The following is a 16,091-nucleotide window of genomic DNA, read 5'->3' on the forward strand; positions in this document are numbered from 1 at the left end:
AAAAAAAAAAAAAAAAAAAAAAAAAGAAAAGAAATAGTCAGAGAATGGGGCAATTCCCGCTGAACGTGGAAGGTGGAAGGAAAGACAAGCGTTAGGAAATGCAGACCTGTCTGCTGTGGACCTTGAAGACCTCACTAGTGGTCAGGCTGCTTCCCGGCGTTCCAGTCCTGAAAAGCTTCTATTTTGACCCAAAGCAAAAACAAACACTACGTTAATGTCTTCCTATGTGTCCCCTTCACAAGATTTAGGTGAAATGATAGTTATTAAAAGTGCATTTCTCAGTATCACTCTCAGTATTTAGAGATTTCAGTTCCCCAGTACCCTGGCAAGGGATTTGACAAACAGCAAGAACACCGTGAACTTTGAGCTAATTTATATCATTGTTCATTTGTCTATTTCATAAATAAAAGCAAGAGAAGCAGAGCAACAAATATCTTAAGGAAAGCCTGTGTGTCAGGGGCCACGTAGGGCAGAACACATACAGGTAATAACCACATACAACTTTGCTGGACAGACCTAATGGACTGGGGTTGGGAAACGGGAGACACAATTTCAGTAGGAGGCAGCGAGAACAAAGGCGTACACACTGTGCTCTGAGGCGTGAGAGGCCTTGCGGTCAAAACACAATGACTTAGGTCAGAATTAGATTTCCACGTGGTTTTAATCCTAATAATTCTTCCAACTGCCTCCAATTGTTACAGTTGTGAGGAAAATCTAAGGGTATGTATTTTATGCATATATATATATAATGTATACACACACACACACACGGATGTTTAAGCAATCTTAAACTTTTCCTCCTTTATAGATTTGATAAATTAGAAATGCCTTTTTTACTTGAGTGCTGATCTGATGATACTTTTAAAAACACTAAGATTCCTCCGAGGTGTTTTCCGTGTATCAGTCTCGGTTTTCATGAGCGGGTTCTTGCACAGAGTAGGCATTCAAGATATACTAGTGTGAAATTGAGTAAAACGGCAACTGCCAGTGCTGCCAGCAGCTGCAGTTTGGGCCCCGGATCCAGACTCCTACATCTAGATTTGGTTGCCTGCTCTGCCACTTACTAATTGCGTGGCTTTGTCACCGAAACGCCAGGGGTTCAATCTAGGTCCTGCTGCTCACTGCACAGAAAGCCGATGACTGAGATGACAAGTAATGACAAAGAAGAAGCTTTAAACAGGTGCTGCAGCAGAGCAGATGGGAGTTCAGTCTCAAGCCCATCTCCCTGAGGGACTAAAGCTAGGGAGTCCTATAGCGGGGAAGAAATGGAACAATGTGTAAGAAAGCAGGAACTAGGAAGGGGCACAGAAGCAATTGTGATGGATGAGGAGTCTGGCGTCTCACTGTCTGGATGTAGTGATCTGGTGAGTTCTAGTTCTTTGACACCTGTTTTGAGAGGCCTGAAGGTCTCTGAGGAAGGAACTCAGATAAAACAAATATAAGGTTCAAGCTTTAATACCAGACGGTCAGTTTCTATGCTCATCCAAAAAACTATCTGTGGGACTGCTGGGTCACTGGGTCACTTTCAGCTTTAAGCAAAATTACCACAACTCTGTTTAGCTTGTTTCCCCGTGTGTATTGGAGATCATAAAAGCTCCTACCTCATAGCATGGTTGGTGAATCAAGAGGAAGAATAAAGGGCTCAGAACAGAGCATGTCAAGCAAAGCGTTCTCAATCAATATTAGCGTTATTAACCTCTTCCATAAATGGACACAGCCCTCCAGAGAATAAAGGGCTTTCTCAGATGCACACGGTGGCAGAGGCTGAAGGTCTAAAGCACAACTCTTCCAAAGACCTTCAAGGTATTGACGATTGTGTCTGGTATTCTGTGGTGCTGAACACCTAATATTTCTGGTCTGCCTCTCTTCTGGGTAAATGACAGGAATGCATTTCCCTTTTGCCAATTTTACAAAAATACAAGCACATAAGCACACTGCTAAGATTTTTTTCCCAGGGTCCTAGGAAGAAGGGGTCCACACAGGCCAGGCCTGTAATCCCAGTGCTTTGAGAGGCCTAGGTGGGAGGATTGCTTGAGCCCAGGAGTTTGAGGCCAGCCCTGGCAACATAGCAAGACCCCATTTCTATAAAAAATGTAAAAACTAGCTGGGTGTGTTGGTGTATACCTGCAGTCCTCGCTACTCAGGAGACTGAGGTGGGAGGTTATGGCTTGAACCCAGGAGTCTGAGGCTGCGGTGAGCCATGATTTTGTCACTGTACTCCAGCCCGAGTGACAGAGCAAGACCCTGTCTAATAAAGGGGGAAAGAAAAGGAGGGGCCCATATACAGGTTTCACAGGTTAGGAGCTCAGAAGCTTCAGCTTCGTCAGCTTCACAGTGAATTTCCCACTGTCCATAAACTTTGCATTGTCTAAATGCTGCTTTTGTTTGTTTGTTTGTTTTGTTTTGTTTTGTTTTTTGAGATGGAGTCTTGCTCTGTTGCCAGGCTGGAGTGCAGAGGCACAATCTCGGCTCACTGCAACCTCCGCCTCCAGGGTTCAAGTGATTCTCCTGCCTTAGCCTCCCGAGTAGCTGGGATTACAGACATGCACCACCATGCCCAGCTAATTTTTGTATTTTTAGTAGAGACGGGGTTTCACCATGTTGGCCAGGATGGTTTTGATCTCCTGACCTCGTGATTCACCTGCCTTGGCTTCTCAAAGTGCTGGGATGACAGGCGTGAGCCACCACACCTGGCCCTAAATACTTCCGTATGCATTGTTCTTACCACAAATTTGATTCCTCTTTGGCACTCAGAAAGCCTTTCTGTTCCAGGGCATTGTGGTCAGTAAAACCTCCGTGTGGCTGGAAGCTCTCCGTGTCCGTGTAGACCTGGTAGGGGGACGAGGGACTGCCACAGTGGTGCGGTGAACAGACTGGAGCAGGCTGGCTCTGTGCGTCTCCACCGCAGCAATTCCAGGTTAGTAACCCACAACGGAAGGAAGAGGAGAGGGACCCTCAGGGGCCAGAGAATGGAGTGGGAGGCCCAACTGGCCAGTCCTTCCAACTGAAAATAAACCCCAGACAGCAAGGGGTGGATGAAGAGGGACAGAATGAGCCAGGGTGACAGAACGTCTTTTCATTGCTTGGAGTGGAGGAAAATTTGTCACTGTAACCTCAAAGCTTCTTTGAGGTTAGAAGGCAGGGCCCTCAAAGCTTCTCCCACACTGCAGGCAGAATCCAGGTTCTCTGTCACCACGTGTGAGTGTCGAGTGTGGATGCACCGGCTCCCTGCCCCTTTCAGCCAGTCTCTGGCTCTGGAGCCAGAGCATCCTGGGGCTGGGGAGAGTGCTCGAGCACGCACCTCCTGTCACCACAAGCAGAAAGGAATCTCAGCTTTCCTCCACTAGGGGATATTTAGTCCCACAGAAAGGAAAGGGATGTCCAGTTCCCACCCCAGCAGAGGAGCAGATGTCTCAAGCCTGAGGCAGCCATCACTGCCCGGGAAAGATGGGGCCTGGGGTTAATTTCTAGTGCACACTGTTCGGTGTGGTTCAGTTCTCCGCCTCCCCAACTTCACTATGGGCATCACCATTGCCTCAACTCTGTATATAAACAATGCTCCAAGACAGTCCACTGGCTACTTTCCCCATCCCTCACCTGGATGAAGATCCCGAGCCTCCCACACAGAAATTCTGGTCCTTCAACGGAAAATCTGGAAGTTTCTATTGAAACTTCCATTTTGTCTGTAAACCAATCTGTGGGCGTAAGATTCCTCCACCAGACTTCAAGGCTGTCAGAGTGTGAGAAGCATATTTGATTCATCTCTTTATCCTCAGTGCCTTCCTGGCACATAGTAGAGAACTCAATGTTTATGGAACAAATAGAAAAAGACTGGAAAAAAGGGATCATCAGCAATGATTACTTCTTGCAGCTACTGGCAAATCTCACACAGTAACAAGGAAGGTACCCCATCAAAAGTCAACTCACGGCCAGGCGCAGTGGCTTCCACCTCTAATCCCAGCACTTTTGGAGGCTGAGGTGGGTGGATCACCTGAGGTCAGGGGTTCGAGACCAGCCTGGCTAACATGGCAAACCCTATCTCAACTAAAAATACAAAAATTAGCAGGGTGTGGTGGTGGGTGCCTGTAGTCCCAGCTACTCAAGAGGCAGAGGCAGGAGAATCACTTGAATCTGGGAGGTGGAGGTTGCAGTGAGCCAAGATTATGCCACTGCACTCTAGCCTGGGCAACAGAGCGAGACTCTGTCTCAAAAAAAAGTAAAGAAAGAAATAAAGAAGCACAGGGAGTGAAAAGGCAAACTCAGAGGCAGCACCCTGTGTAATCCATTTATGTGGTGTTCTGGAGTCAATGCCATTACAGAGTTTGAAAACCGGTTAGTGCTGCCAGGGCTTAGGGTTGGTGATGGGAGGAATATCTACACGCGGGTGGCATGGGAGCGCTGTGGCGTCCAGGCAGGTCTGAAGACGGGCTGTGCAGGGGCAGCCCAGTATTACTTCCCTCCCTGCCCACAGTTCTGAGCTTGCTTAGGGGAGAGCGCAGGTGACCAAGGATTTGAGCCAAGGCAAGGTGGGAGAAAAGGGCAGTGGCGAGATAGGTGGTTGGGTCTGGGCTTCAGTGTTGAAGTGAGGGGTTCTGTGCCTGAGATTCAGGCCCCAAGGGCAGGGTTCAGGAAGCTCCTTGCTCCACGGCATTCCTCAGGGAGAAGCCTGACCAGAGGCAAGACTTTCTGAGGCCCAAAGCTCTGGCTAACATGGTGAAACCCCGTCTTTACTAAAAATAAAAAAAATTAGCCGGGCATGGTGGCGTGCACCTGTGGTCCCAGCTACTTGGGACATTGAGGCAGTAGAACTGCTTGAACCCGGGATGCGGAGGTTGCAGTGAGCCGAGATCGCACCACTGCACTTCCAGCCTGGGTGACAGAGCAACACTCTGTCTCAAAAAAAAAAAAAAGGAATAATAAAACAGCTTCTGTTAGTAATAAGTTGCTATGCATGATTTTATTTCTGTTAAATAAATAACCTAAGCATTAAAAAAAAATCACCACACACTGAATGCTGAAGCAGACCTGAGAATCCAGCTATCATCTCTTATGGCTGATAATTAGACATCTGCAAAAATATAAAATAATGAAATATTTCTGATTTTCTAAAAATGTACTTTTTTAACTTTTCACAAAACGGATAGTGGGTTACTGTCATTATTTTTTAAATTGATTAATAAACATTTAAAATGTTTAGGCTATGCACAGTGGCTCACATCTATAATCCTAGCGCTTTGGGAAGCCGAGTCAGGCAGACTGGTTGAGCCCAAGAGTTTGAGACCAGCCTGGGCAACAAAGCGAGACCCCGTCGCTTTAAAAAAAAAATTAGCCAGTGTGGCAGCATGCACCTGTGGTCTCAGCTACTTGGGAGGCTGAGGTGGGAGGATCACCTGAGTCTGGGGTAGGCTGCAGCGAGCTGTGATCATGCCACTGCATTCCAGGCTGGGTGACAGAGCAAGACCCTGTCTCAAAAAAAAAAAAAAAAAGCTTTTTTAAAACTTCAACATCCAAGCTACACCCTATCCCAGTCAAATCTGATCCTTTGAGGGTGGGACCTAAACATCATTACTTTTATAAATCTCCCCAAGTGCCCTAGAGCAATGGTTCTCAGATCCGTGTTTATCAGCATCGCCTGGGGAAGCTGGTAAAAATCCAGAGGTCCGGGTGGAGCAGGACTTGCCCGCGGTGTTTTGTGCTTCTGAGGAGCTGACACGCAAAACAGAGGCAAGCAGCCACTACCCTGCGTGGGGCGGTAGCACCGGCTCCTTCACCTGGCTCGTATCCTGGCATATGAGTCGACCTAATCTTTTCTTTCCAGAAAAACTGGGCTCACGTTTGCTTCTTGTAAGCTTCATTAAAGCAAAATAACCACAACCTGTCTAACAAACAACAGGAAATGCACTGCTTTTAACTGAAAGGACTCTGACTACAAGGGTCAGATGACCTGCATGGAGCAGATGCGCCCCAGCCTCTGCAGGGCATAGCAGCCTATCCTGCCTCCCTGAGGAGCCTCCCTCTGGTCAGTGCTGCACAGCCAGGGGCGCCCTTCTCCCAGTCCCTGCATAACAGCTGCTGAAATGATCTCAGAGCTGGTGCTCTCGTGGTTAGCTGACATACGAATTGATAGTTCCTGGCTCCAGAATACATTTCTGTTGGGTCAGTTTTCTTGTCTTTTTAGAATTGAGGGTTGCCACTCAGGACTAACTTCTCCTAGTCAGTCAAAGCAAGTGAGACATTGGCTCATCCAAGTGTTAGCAAGCAAGTTGGGGATGGGGAGTCAGCTATTGACTGGACTTCAGGTGGCAGAAAGGGTCTGGAAGAGGCTGTTACTATTGCCCCACGTGGTGTCACCTGGCTTGGGAATCAAGATTAAGGTATCATCTACAGGACCACACATCCACAGAGGGCTTGCAGACTTAAAGACTGTCCAGGCCTCTGTGCTGATTCACTTTCTGTCCTATGCATTCATCAAAAAAGAGCAGGCCTTGCATTTTCTGTATAAATTTAGGTCACTCAAAAGGAGAAAGGCTCCTGGAAACCAGCTGATAGCATTGAGTTCTGTGTCCCCACCCAAATCTCATCTCAAATTGTAATCCCCATAATCCCAGCATGTCAAGGGAGGGACCTGTTGAGAGGTGATTGGATCATGGGGGCAGTTTTCCCCATGTTGTTCTCATGATAGTAAGTCTCACGAGATCTGATGGCTTCATAAAGGGCAGTTTCCCTGCACTCACTCTTCTCTCTCTCCTGACGCCTTGTGAAGAAGGTCCCTTGTGAAGAAGGGGAACCTTCTGCCATGAGTAGAAGTTTCCTGAGCCCTCCCCAGACATGCAGAACCGAGTCAATTAAACCTCCTTTGTTTATAAATTACCCAGTGTGGTGTAGTATCTTTACAGCCGTGTGAAAATGGACGAATACACCAGTTACGCTTTTAACAGGTTACAAAGTGTTTCAGGTTCCCTACTTCCTTCCCAGACAAATTTCTGTTTCCATGGTTGGAAGAATAGGAGGCTCTCTTATTGCTCAGGGACCTCTGCATGATGGAGGAGAAAAGCACAGAGCTCTCTGTTGGCCTGCAACTTACCCCTGGAAAAATAAAAATGCACTTTTGATACAGTAAGCATTTAGTGCTCCTGCTGGGATCTGAGGCAGAATCTGGATGGGAATATGCAACTAAATTTAACTTATTTGTATCTCCTAGATGCCTAACACTGTGATAAGCCCTAAAGACACAATTAAAGGGGGACAATAATTCATTCCCCAACTCACTTGGGTAGAGAAAATTGTAGCTTCTATGATTTGATCTGGCATTCACCTAAGGCACTAACCTCAGGGTGTCAGGGATAAGCCACCACCAGCAGCACCATGAAATCCCCCTTAAAGCTACTCCTCGTGGGCAGCTTGGGTAAGAGGAGACTGCCTGACGGGCCGGGAGTGCTGCACATTGCCTGGGACTGAGGGGTCATGAAGAAGGGGAAAGGGCCAGGCGCCAGCAAAGAGCTGCCCTTGGATGGACAGGATCTGTAGCAGCACCCTCAGCGTGCCTGCCTGTTTACGGGTGTGCAGGGAGCAGTATCTGTAAAAGTGTAACAATGATTTTCTCTTCAGCCTCCCCCGTAAGTGGCTTTTACCCCAGTTTACCCTACGAATTCATTATCTGTGGGAATATCAGCATTTGTTTCAAAAGTAGAACAAGAGAAATAAAGAAGGAACAAGCTGTTTCTGATACTCAGAATGAGGACTGTGCAGAAGAAAAACAGGGTCACAGCCTACTGTCCTGAAAGAAGATTCTCCAGGTTCCCTCATCTTTGCTTTTTCACTTACGAAGGACTGATCCGTGAGGCCCAGCTCCTGGTGCAATCCTGGAGGGTCAGAAACATCCTTCTGACTGGGAGAGCTGGTTCCACAGAAGAGCTTTCACCTGGAGGGATTCTCACCCCAGAGAACACTGCGCGGTGTCTGCAGACACTTTGGGTTGTCACAACTAGGAGTGGAGGGTGTGCCCCCGGCATCTGGTGGGTAAGACCAGAGGACGCCGCTAAACTCCCGGCAATGCCTGGCATAGTCCCACGCCCACAGAAAATGACCTGGCCCCAAACACCACGAGTGCCGCGAGTGAGACCCTGCTCAATGGCACAGGTCCTCAGAGTGGGGTCCCAGAGCAGCACCGCGAGCCCCATGCGGGACCCCACTAGAAACACGCCCCCAGGCCTCACCCCAGACCCGCCCGCCAGTCATTCAGGGAAGGCCCAGCCAGCTGTGCTTGGGCAAGCCTGCCAGGTGCTGTGATGCACCTGAGGCTTATGGAAGTAAGAGGCCACGATATGGGAACTCCTGGCGCTTTCTGGCTCTGGGCCGTGGTGGTAAAGAGGAGGAGGAGACCGAAGAAGGGAGTCAAGCTGCTCTCTGTGCTGCTTCCTCCTCTGTGGGCTGCAGCTGAGAGACGGAGCTTGGGATGGGCAGAAAAGGAGACACCTGGGCAGGCAGCTCTCGCCCCGTGACCTACGTGCCACCAGGGTGACCCACTCCTCCAAGCTCAGGCAGCTCTCGCCCCGTGACCTACGTGCCACCAGGGTGACCCACTCCTCCAAGCTCCCCACAGAGCCTGTTAGGTAACCCTGAGCCAATTTATACCACTTCGGAACTTGTAATGGCTTAAAAAAGCAAAACACCAAAAATACTACAGGTCTTCCCTCTGCCCGTGCAGTCCCACCAAGCTGACTCACTCTGGGGCTGGGACGGCTCTCTCTGCCCTTTGCTATGGCTCAGAAGGACCAGTACCACCCACAGGAAAACTGAGAGAAGAACAGGGAACGATTAGGGCTGTAAGTTAGGTGCCCGTGGTGATTAGGAGAGGCACAGTGGGTTGGCCTAAATTTCAGAGAAGCAGGGTTTCGGCCTGAGTGTGGAAAACCAGTGGTATGGAAAACTATGAGGAAGAAAAAAGAACACACTTAAAAAAAATTATAACACTGAAAACACAAAGCATCTATGAACAGCCCATAATCTCCTGCACTGGCTTTTCTATTTTGTTTGATTTCTTGTTGGAAAAAGGTCACTTTTGCCCCAGATTTGCATTTGCACAGTCAAGTATCCTGAGCATCTCCTTTTTTTTTTTCCCCAACACTTTATTTGGGAGTGAAACCGCTCTTGTTGTAGCCATATGACAAAGGGTGTGCACTGGGTGGGCTTATTCTGTTATAAGCCTCAGAAACAGGTGAGCCGACTTATGCCAAGGGAGGAACACACCACAGGTTAGAGGGTGGACAGCGGACCCAACGCAGGGCCCGAACAGACGGAGATGCCGGGGCAAATCCTGCGGCCCAGGTGTGAGGACTGTTCCTACTCACGCACCACCGTGGCGGTGACTCAGCTTTGTCCGCTCCCTGCTGTGCGTCACACCCCTCGAGGCTCGGTGGCCTGGAAAAGAATGTCCCACTGGCCGCCTGTGCACCACACACCCACGCAGGGCAGGGGCAGGAGTGCAGCTCGGTTATTAGACCCACAAAGGCTCCACTGAAGTGGGGTGACTCCCCAAAGCACGTCTGGATCCTACTGCTAACAAAAGGAGCTGGGGAGACGGGATCCCACGGGCGCCCACTGCAGCAGGCACCAGAGGGTCACACTGCAACCTCACATAACTGGTCCAGGCTGTCCCTGTCCTGCGACAGCCTGGGGAAAGGTACTAGAAAAAGTACCCTGGAGCTACCTCCATGGCCATGGGAGAAAGCAGTGGGAGGCAGAATATGCCTCAGAAAGGCCAGGAGTGGAGGCTGGGATAGGTTTCCAGTGAGACAGGGATCCCGAAAACAGTGAAGATGTGTGGAAGTGGGGCCGAGGGAGTCGGGCTCAGGCTGTCAGAGGAGTGGGCTAGTTAGGTCATCATAAAATGAAAGGGATGAGTGGGGCTGTGCAGGCCTGAGAGAACCCGGCCATCAGGCAAGGATGGAGGCCACTTCCGGGCCCTGCAAGAGCGCACATCCTGCCTCCTTTGTTCCAGCCTCAGCTGGAAACATCTAGAAGGTCATCCCAGATGCCACAAAGGACCCTTCAGAATGCCGTACCCAGATGAGGCTGTTCCCGTGAACAGGATCTCCAGACCGGCTTCCACTCCCTCAAACGTGATGCGGGAGTGGCTGCGAAATTCAAGTTCTGCCTCCGGGCGGACTGGGGGGCAGGGGCCGTGGGCAGAGTTCACCTCATTTGTTCCAGAATGAAGCCACGGTGTGGAAGGTAAAGGGTTTTCTGGGGACCTAATGTCCGGTAGCGACCTAGGTTTTGTCCATCGATGAACACAACTCCTTTTGTCCAGTCCTGAAAAAGATTGGCAGCTTCAAGATCTGAGTTCTAGATGTAAAGACACAGGGTGAAGACACACACACACACACACACACTACACATACACACCATGCACCACCAACACACCAAATCAGATCACGCAGAGACAGAGGCTGCTTCGGGTTCCTGCGAGAATGCACGTCCTGCCTCTTTCGTTTCTATCTCAGCCAGATCTATCCACACAGGATGGATGACCAACTGGGTCCCTGGATGGGATGTACCCCAGGGAGCTCTGTACCGCCGCTGGCCTGGGCTTGGCTGGGCACCCTGGCCTCACGGGGGAGGGCTCTGATTTCTAACGTGTCTCCCTGTATCTGCCCCAAGCCAACAGAGGCCGCGAATTCCCTTTCACCATCAGGTATTCATCAAAACACGCTGGGTGCAAAACACAGCTAGCATCGTAGAGTTCTGGGTGCGGAGCAAATGTATACCGGCATTTTACCCATTTTACCCACCACATCCCTGCCATGGGTTGGATGATGGACTATGTCTGGGGACTAGTGGGTGACTGTCCCCAATTTCCTCATGCAGTGGCTTCTCCATCCACCCTCACTGGAACACACCACTCACTTACCTGTGCCACGTAGAGTGGCTGAGGCCCCAGTATTCCCTTGCACAAGGCGGGGCCTATGCCCCAAGGAGCGTTTGTTAAAGATTCTTTAGGGATGGGAGCTGGGGCGGGGACAGACACAGGCAGGAGAGAAATGGCATTCACCTCCAGTTTTATGAGGGTGTCTCGGGGGGGTCACCAACTTGCAGTAAACTGAGGAAGAATGCAAGGCCCTGCACTCGACTGAAGACGGATTTCCAGACGGTGGGTAGGGTCCTAAGAGAGAGTCAGGGCCCAGCAAATGGTCAGGCCTTCCTAACGTGCCGGCTGTGACTTTGGAGTGAGCCTCTTCCCTGGAGCCTGGGCCCCTCTGCAGCACAAGTGGTGGCTTCAGGGTGCAGTGAGTGAGGCGCTGGGCCAGGAGGCGGGACGAGGGGTGGCACCACTCCGCCCCCAGGCAACTGTGAAACGTGGGGTCATCTCCTTCAACTTTCTGGGTCTCTTACTAAAAACTGGAGGGAGATTTGTCTGGATGATTTCTGAGGTCTCTTCCACCCCTTTCTACCCCTAAACTAAATGAATTTAGTTTTCATCTCCAAGCTATAGATTACAAATATTCTTAGTGGAGTATTGTCCAGATAAATATGCCCAGTTAAATCTGCAGGAGAGGAAAGAAAGGGAGCTTGAAGGAGGCAGGAGGGGCACGGAGATGTCAGGGCTGTGGGCAGGGGTCTCTCTGGAGGAGGTGTCCTCCGCATTGGGCTTCTCTGTGAGGAACAAGCCAAAGGGCAGGGAGGAGCAAACAGGCTACACAGGGTCAGGCCACACCCTCATCCCACACAGGCCCTGCCAGGGCTACCCAGGGTGAGGCGACATCCTCAACCCACATGGGCCCTGACTAGGGCTACACAGAGCCAGGCCTCACCCACAACTCATGCGGGGCCTGCCAGGGCTACCCAGGGCCAGGCCTTGCCCATATCCCACACGGGCCCTGCCAGGGCTACCCAGGGCCAGACCACGCCCTCAACCCATACGGGCCCTGCCAGGGCTACACAGAGCCAGGCCTCACCCACGACCCATGCGGGGCCTGCCAGGGCTACCCAGGGTCAGGCCTTGCCCACATCCCACACGGGCCCTGCCAGGGCTACCTAGGGTGAGACCACACCCTCAACCCACAGGGGCCCTGCCAGGGCTACACAGGGCTAGGCCTCATCCACAACCCACGCAGGGCCTGGAAGGGCTAGAACTTATTCCTCACTGGGTTAGATACATTTTTCTTAATAGTCAGCTGATCGGTGACATGATCCAGGACTCCCATATACTTCTCATTCAAAAACACCTGCCAAAGAAAGAAGGCAGAGCTATTAGGTCCTCATTAAGAAAGGGAGGACAGGGGCCTTAAAGAAGCAAAGAAAAAGGCAAATCGAGGGCAATAATGAATTCTTTGACTCCTCGAATAAGCCAGTTAACCATGAGCTCACAAAAACCGGCAGTAGTTCGAGGGGCACAGAGACTCCCTGCAGAAGGCAAAGGCTGAAGAAATGTGGCCAAGATGACCCTCGGGCTCCAGCTCCACTGCAGGGCAAGGAGGGGAAATTTAAAAGACCTGCAAGGAATGACAGAGAAAAGGAAGGTGGAGGATGAACAGATATTGTCAAAAAATGGTGATAAAAGGGAAGGCATGGACCATAGGAACCTCATTTGTTTCTTTTCTGCCCACCTTGCCATCCGGGTTCCCCTCTACCACAGATCCCATTCTGCCAGGCTTCCTCAACCCCTTTTTTTTTTTTTAACAGGGTCTTGCTCTGTCACTCAGGCTGGAGTGCAGTGGCTCAATCATGGCTCACTGCAACCTCGACCTCCTGGGCTCAAGTGTTCCTCCTGCTTCAGCCTCTTGAGTAGCTGGGACCACAGGTGCACACCACCATGCCCAGCTAATTCCTTTAATTATTTGTAGACACAGGGTCTCCCTATGTTGCTGAGGCTGCTCTCAAACCCTTGGGCTCAAGCAATTCTCCTGCCTTGGCCCTCCCACAGTGTGGAGATTACACTGCACCTGGCCTCCAATTCTTATTTGGAAAGGCTGCTGCCACCACCCTGTCTGGTTTGGGGGTGATCTGAACGTAAACCTATTTCTTTTCTGTTTCCTACAGGATTGCTTCAGCCCCAGATGGAGCCACGCCAAAGACTCCACTCGGGCCATGCAAGACCAGGTAAGGATAAATAATCTGCTTCTTAGATTGTTTAAGTTAAATCACAATTTTTCAAATCAAATTTGACTCTAAAACTGTAACAACTGGATTGAGACAGTGTTGCCCAGGCTGGAGTGCAGCGGCATGATCTCAGCTCACTGCAACCTCATGCTTCCCGGGTTCAAGCAATTCTCCTGCCTCAGCCTCCCCAGTGGGCGCACACCACCACTCCCAGCTAAGTTTTGTATTTTTAGTAGAGACGGGGTTTCACCACGTTGGCCAGGCTGGTCTCGAATGCCTGACCTCAAGTGATCTGCCTGCCCTGGCCTCCAATGTCCAGTCTTTTTCGGGGCTGGATGGAAGAAAGAAAAAGATTGTTTCCAGTCTTTTCAGAGCTGGATGAAAGGAGTTGCGTTCATCAATGGACAAAACCTAGGTCGCTACTGAACATTAGGTCCCCAGAAAACCCTTTACCTTCCACACCGTGGCTTCATTCTGGAACAAATGAGGTGAACTCTGCCCACGGCCCCTGCCCCCTAGTCTACCCAGAGGCAGAGCTTGAATCTCACAGCCACCTCACCTTGTCCCGATCCTCACGTGTCTCGTATCTTGGAGTCACACATACTCGATCTCCAAAAATGCGAGGGAAACAGCTGGAGACAGATGAAGAGAGCTGTTTTCCCACGAGGGAAGAGAACTGTTTTCCCACGAGGGAAACAGCTGGAGACGATGAAGCGATCCTTGGGGTGTGCAAGAAACCTCCAGTAAGAGAGTTTGAGTACACAGGCAAAAACTCAGACACAAAGACTGACCAAAAATTGGAGACAGGAATTCTAGGCCTAGGGAACAAAGGAAAGAGGGAGCCAAAGGGACTCCCTCTGACATTCCCCCAGATACTCCTTTTGGGAGAATGCTGAAGGTTTGGAGGCACAACGCTTGATCCAGGGACAAGGAAAAGCAAAAGATGGCAAAGTATTGCTGTCTTATCTGGCCCAAGACACCATTCATAAGCCTTCAGTCTTTCGGTGTAAGTCTGGCTCAGATGAGGATTGGGTGTGCCAAGTTTTAATCCTCTATGTGCATGATAAAACCCCATCCTCACAAGAAGAGGTAGGTTATGCTCTCTGCTGCATCAAGGAATTAGCCCCCATGTTCCCCTCAAAGAAGAAGAAAAACAGCCTAGTGAAAATCCTTGCTCAGTGAAAAGCCCTGAGATCCCCTATCGTGCTTACCCTTTCCATATGTCTCACATAAAAAGGGACAGGAAGACCAAGGGGCAGCAGGAGAGTTAGAGGAAGAAAGACCCAGAGACCACGGGGGAGCCGAACCAATTGCTCCTTTAAATCCTTATCCAAATGTAAGAAAAGAACTAGAACTGTGTAAGAGGGATACTGAGAACTTCCCTATCCCTTCCACCCAGCAGGCATCTAGAATGTTCCGTCTTAGGGAAGTTCCCATGGGACAGGGAGAGCTTGGCTTTGTAAATGCTCTCCTTAAAAGTACTGAAGTTAGGAATTTCAAGAAGGAAATGAAACCACTCCTACAAGATCCCCTCGGTTTAGGGGGATCTTTATTATTTTTGAGACGGAGTCTCACTCTGTTGCCCAGGCTGGAGTGCAGTGGCCGGATCTCAGCTCCTGTTGGGCCCCTGAGCTTCCCTATTTCTAAGCAGGCCGCTTCGTGGAGCAGGGAGCTCCCACTTTGGCAAGGTCACCTGGAAGTGCTTTGCCTCCCTGAGCCTATAGATACGCAGTGCTGCAAGAGTAGGGTCCCTCCACGGGGGCATAGCTCTGGCACACATAGACTATGTTGTGAGAGAGGAGAGCTGGGGAGGCATGGGTACATCCTACTACGCCTCTGCTCGATTTCCGCAAACAGCTTCTGCTGTATCTAAGTTGTAGGGCACTAGTGGTGTGTGTAGGGCCCTTTTACAACGGTTGTGATGATTGAGACAAGGACTAGGGGCAGGACCCGTTCCCTCTGTCTTCAGCATATCGGAGTTTATGTGGCTGCTATTTTGATGTGTATGTGTGGGTGGGTGGGTGGGTGGACCTTACCTTCTGTTCTTTGTCCAGCTGTATAATTGATATGGTTGTTTTCGGTACAGAGTGCTCTGCACAGACGTATGAGTGGTTGCATGCCCTGTGACCTGTCTTTGGCACCTGTGAAGTCAGCTAAATACATGGCCAGTAATGACCTGTAAATCATGCCAAGATGGCACACAATGTGTCAGACCAGGGGAAGGAAGGTACTTGGCCTTTTCACACAAGATTTAATACAGGCAGGGATGCCATACAGCACTGTAAGTTTAGCAGCTCTTTCTGGCCAGTGGAAACCACTTCATCTTGGAGTATTACTGAATACTCTAGATGATTAAACATAGACGTGACCGCTGCCACTCCCACTGTCCTGACGTCATGACAGTGGCTGAATGTGTCATTACGGTTGGTAACTGGCTTGAGCAGTGGGATGGTCGGAGCTCGGGGAGATTGTGCAAACTCCACCACTTCACTGCTGGTAAGTTTGTTGTCAATAACACATTGTGTATCTATATGTCATGGCATCAAAGGTGTGTGTTCGGCACATTTTTGCACAGTACTCCCCAATATTCATGCCTTTACACTTCCTGGTTTATAAAGTTCAAGTTTTGTTGTGGAATCTACACCTTAGAAAATATAACTTTAACTTCTGTGCAGCGCTAAATTCTAACTGATCCAAGCCAACTGTGTAATCCCATTGTGTTTGTCAGTGATTGGTTTGGGGGTAGGCCTATGGCTCTACAGTGAACCATGAGACATAAGAGTAAGGCGGCTGAGGGCCTCTTGGAGAAGTCTCCAAGGGTACGTGCTGGTGCTGGACATTACTGAGTTTGTATTGGAGCCTGGAGTCACTGCAGCCACCATGCCACTGTGAGGGCCAGCCTAAGGGCAAGCCGACAGTCCAAGGGCAGCAGGGAGAACAGGGGGAACCACTGAACTAACTGATCCTAGAATCTCTCTGGTCTGATTTCT

This window comes from Mandrillus leucophaeus, unplaced genomic scaffold (assembly GCF_000951045.1).
Source record: "Mandrillus leucophaeus isolate KB7577 unplaced genomic scaffold, Mleu.le_1.0 Scaffold533, whole genome shotgun sequence".
NCBI lineage: Eukaryota > Metazoa > Chordata > Mammalia > Primates > Cercopithecidae > Mandrillus > Mandrillus leucophaeus.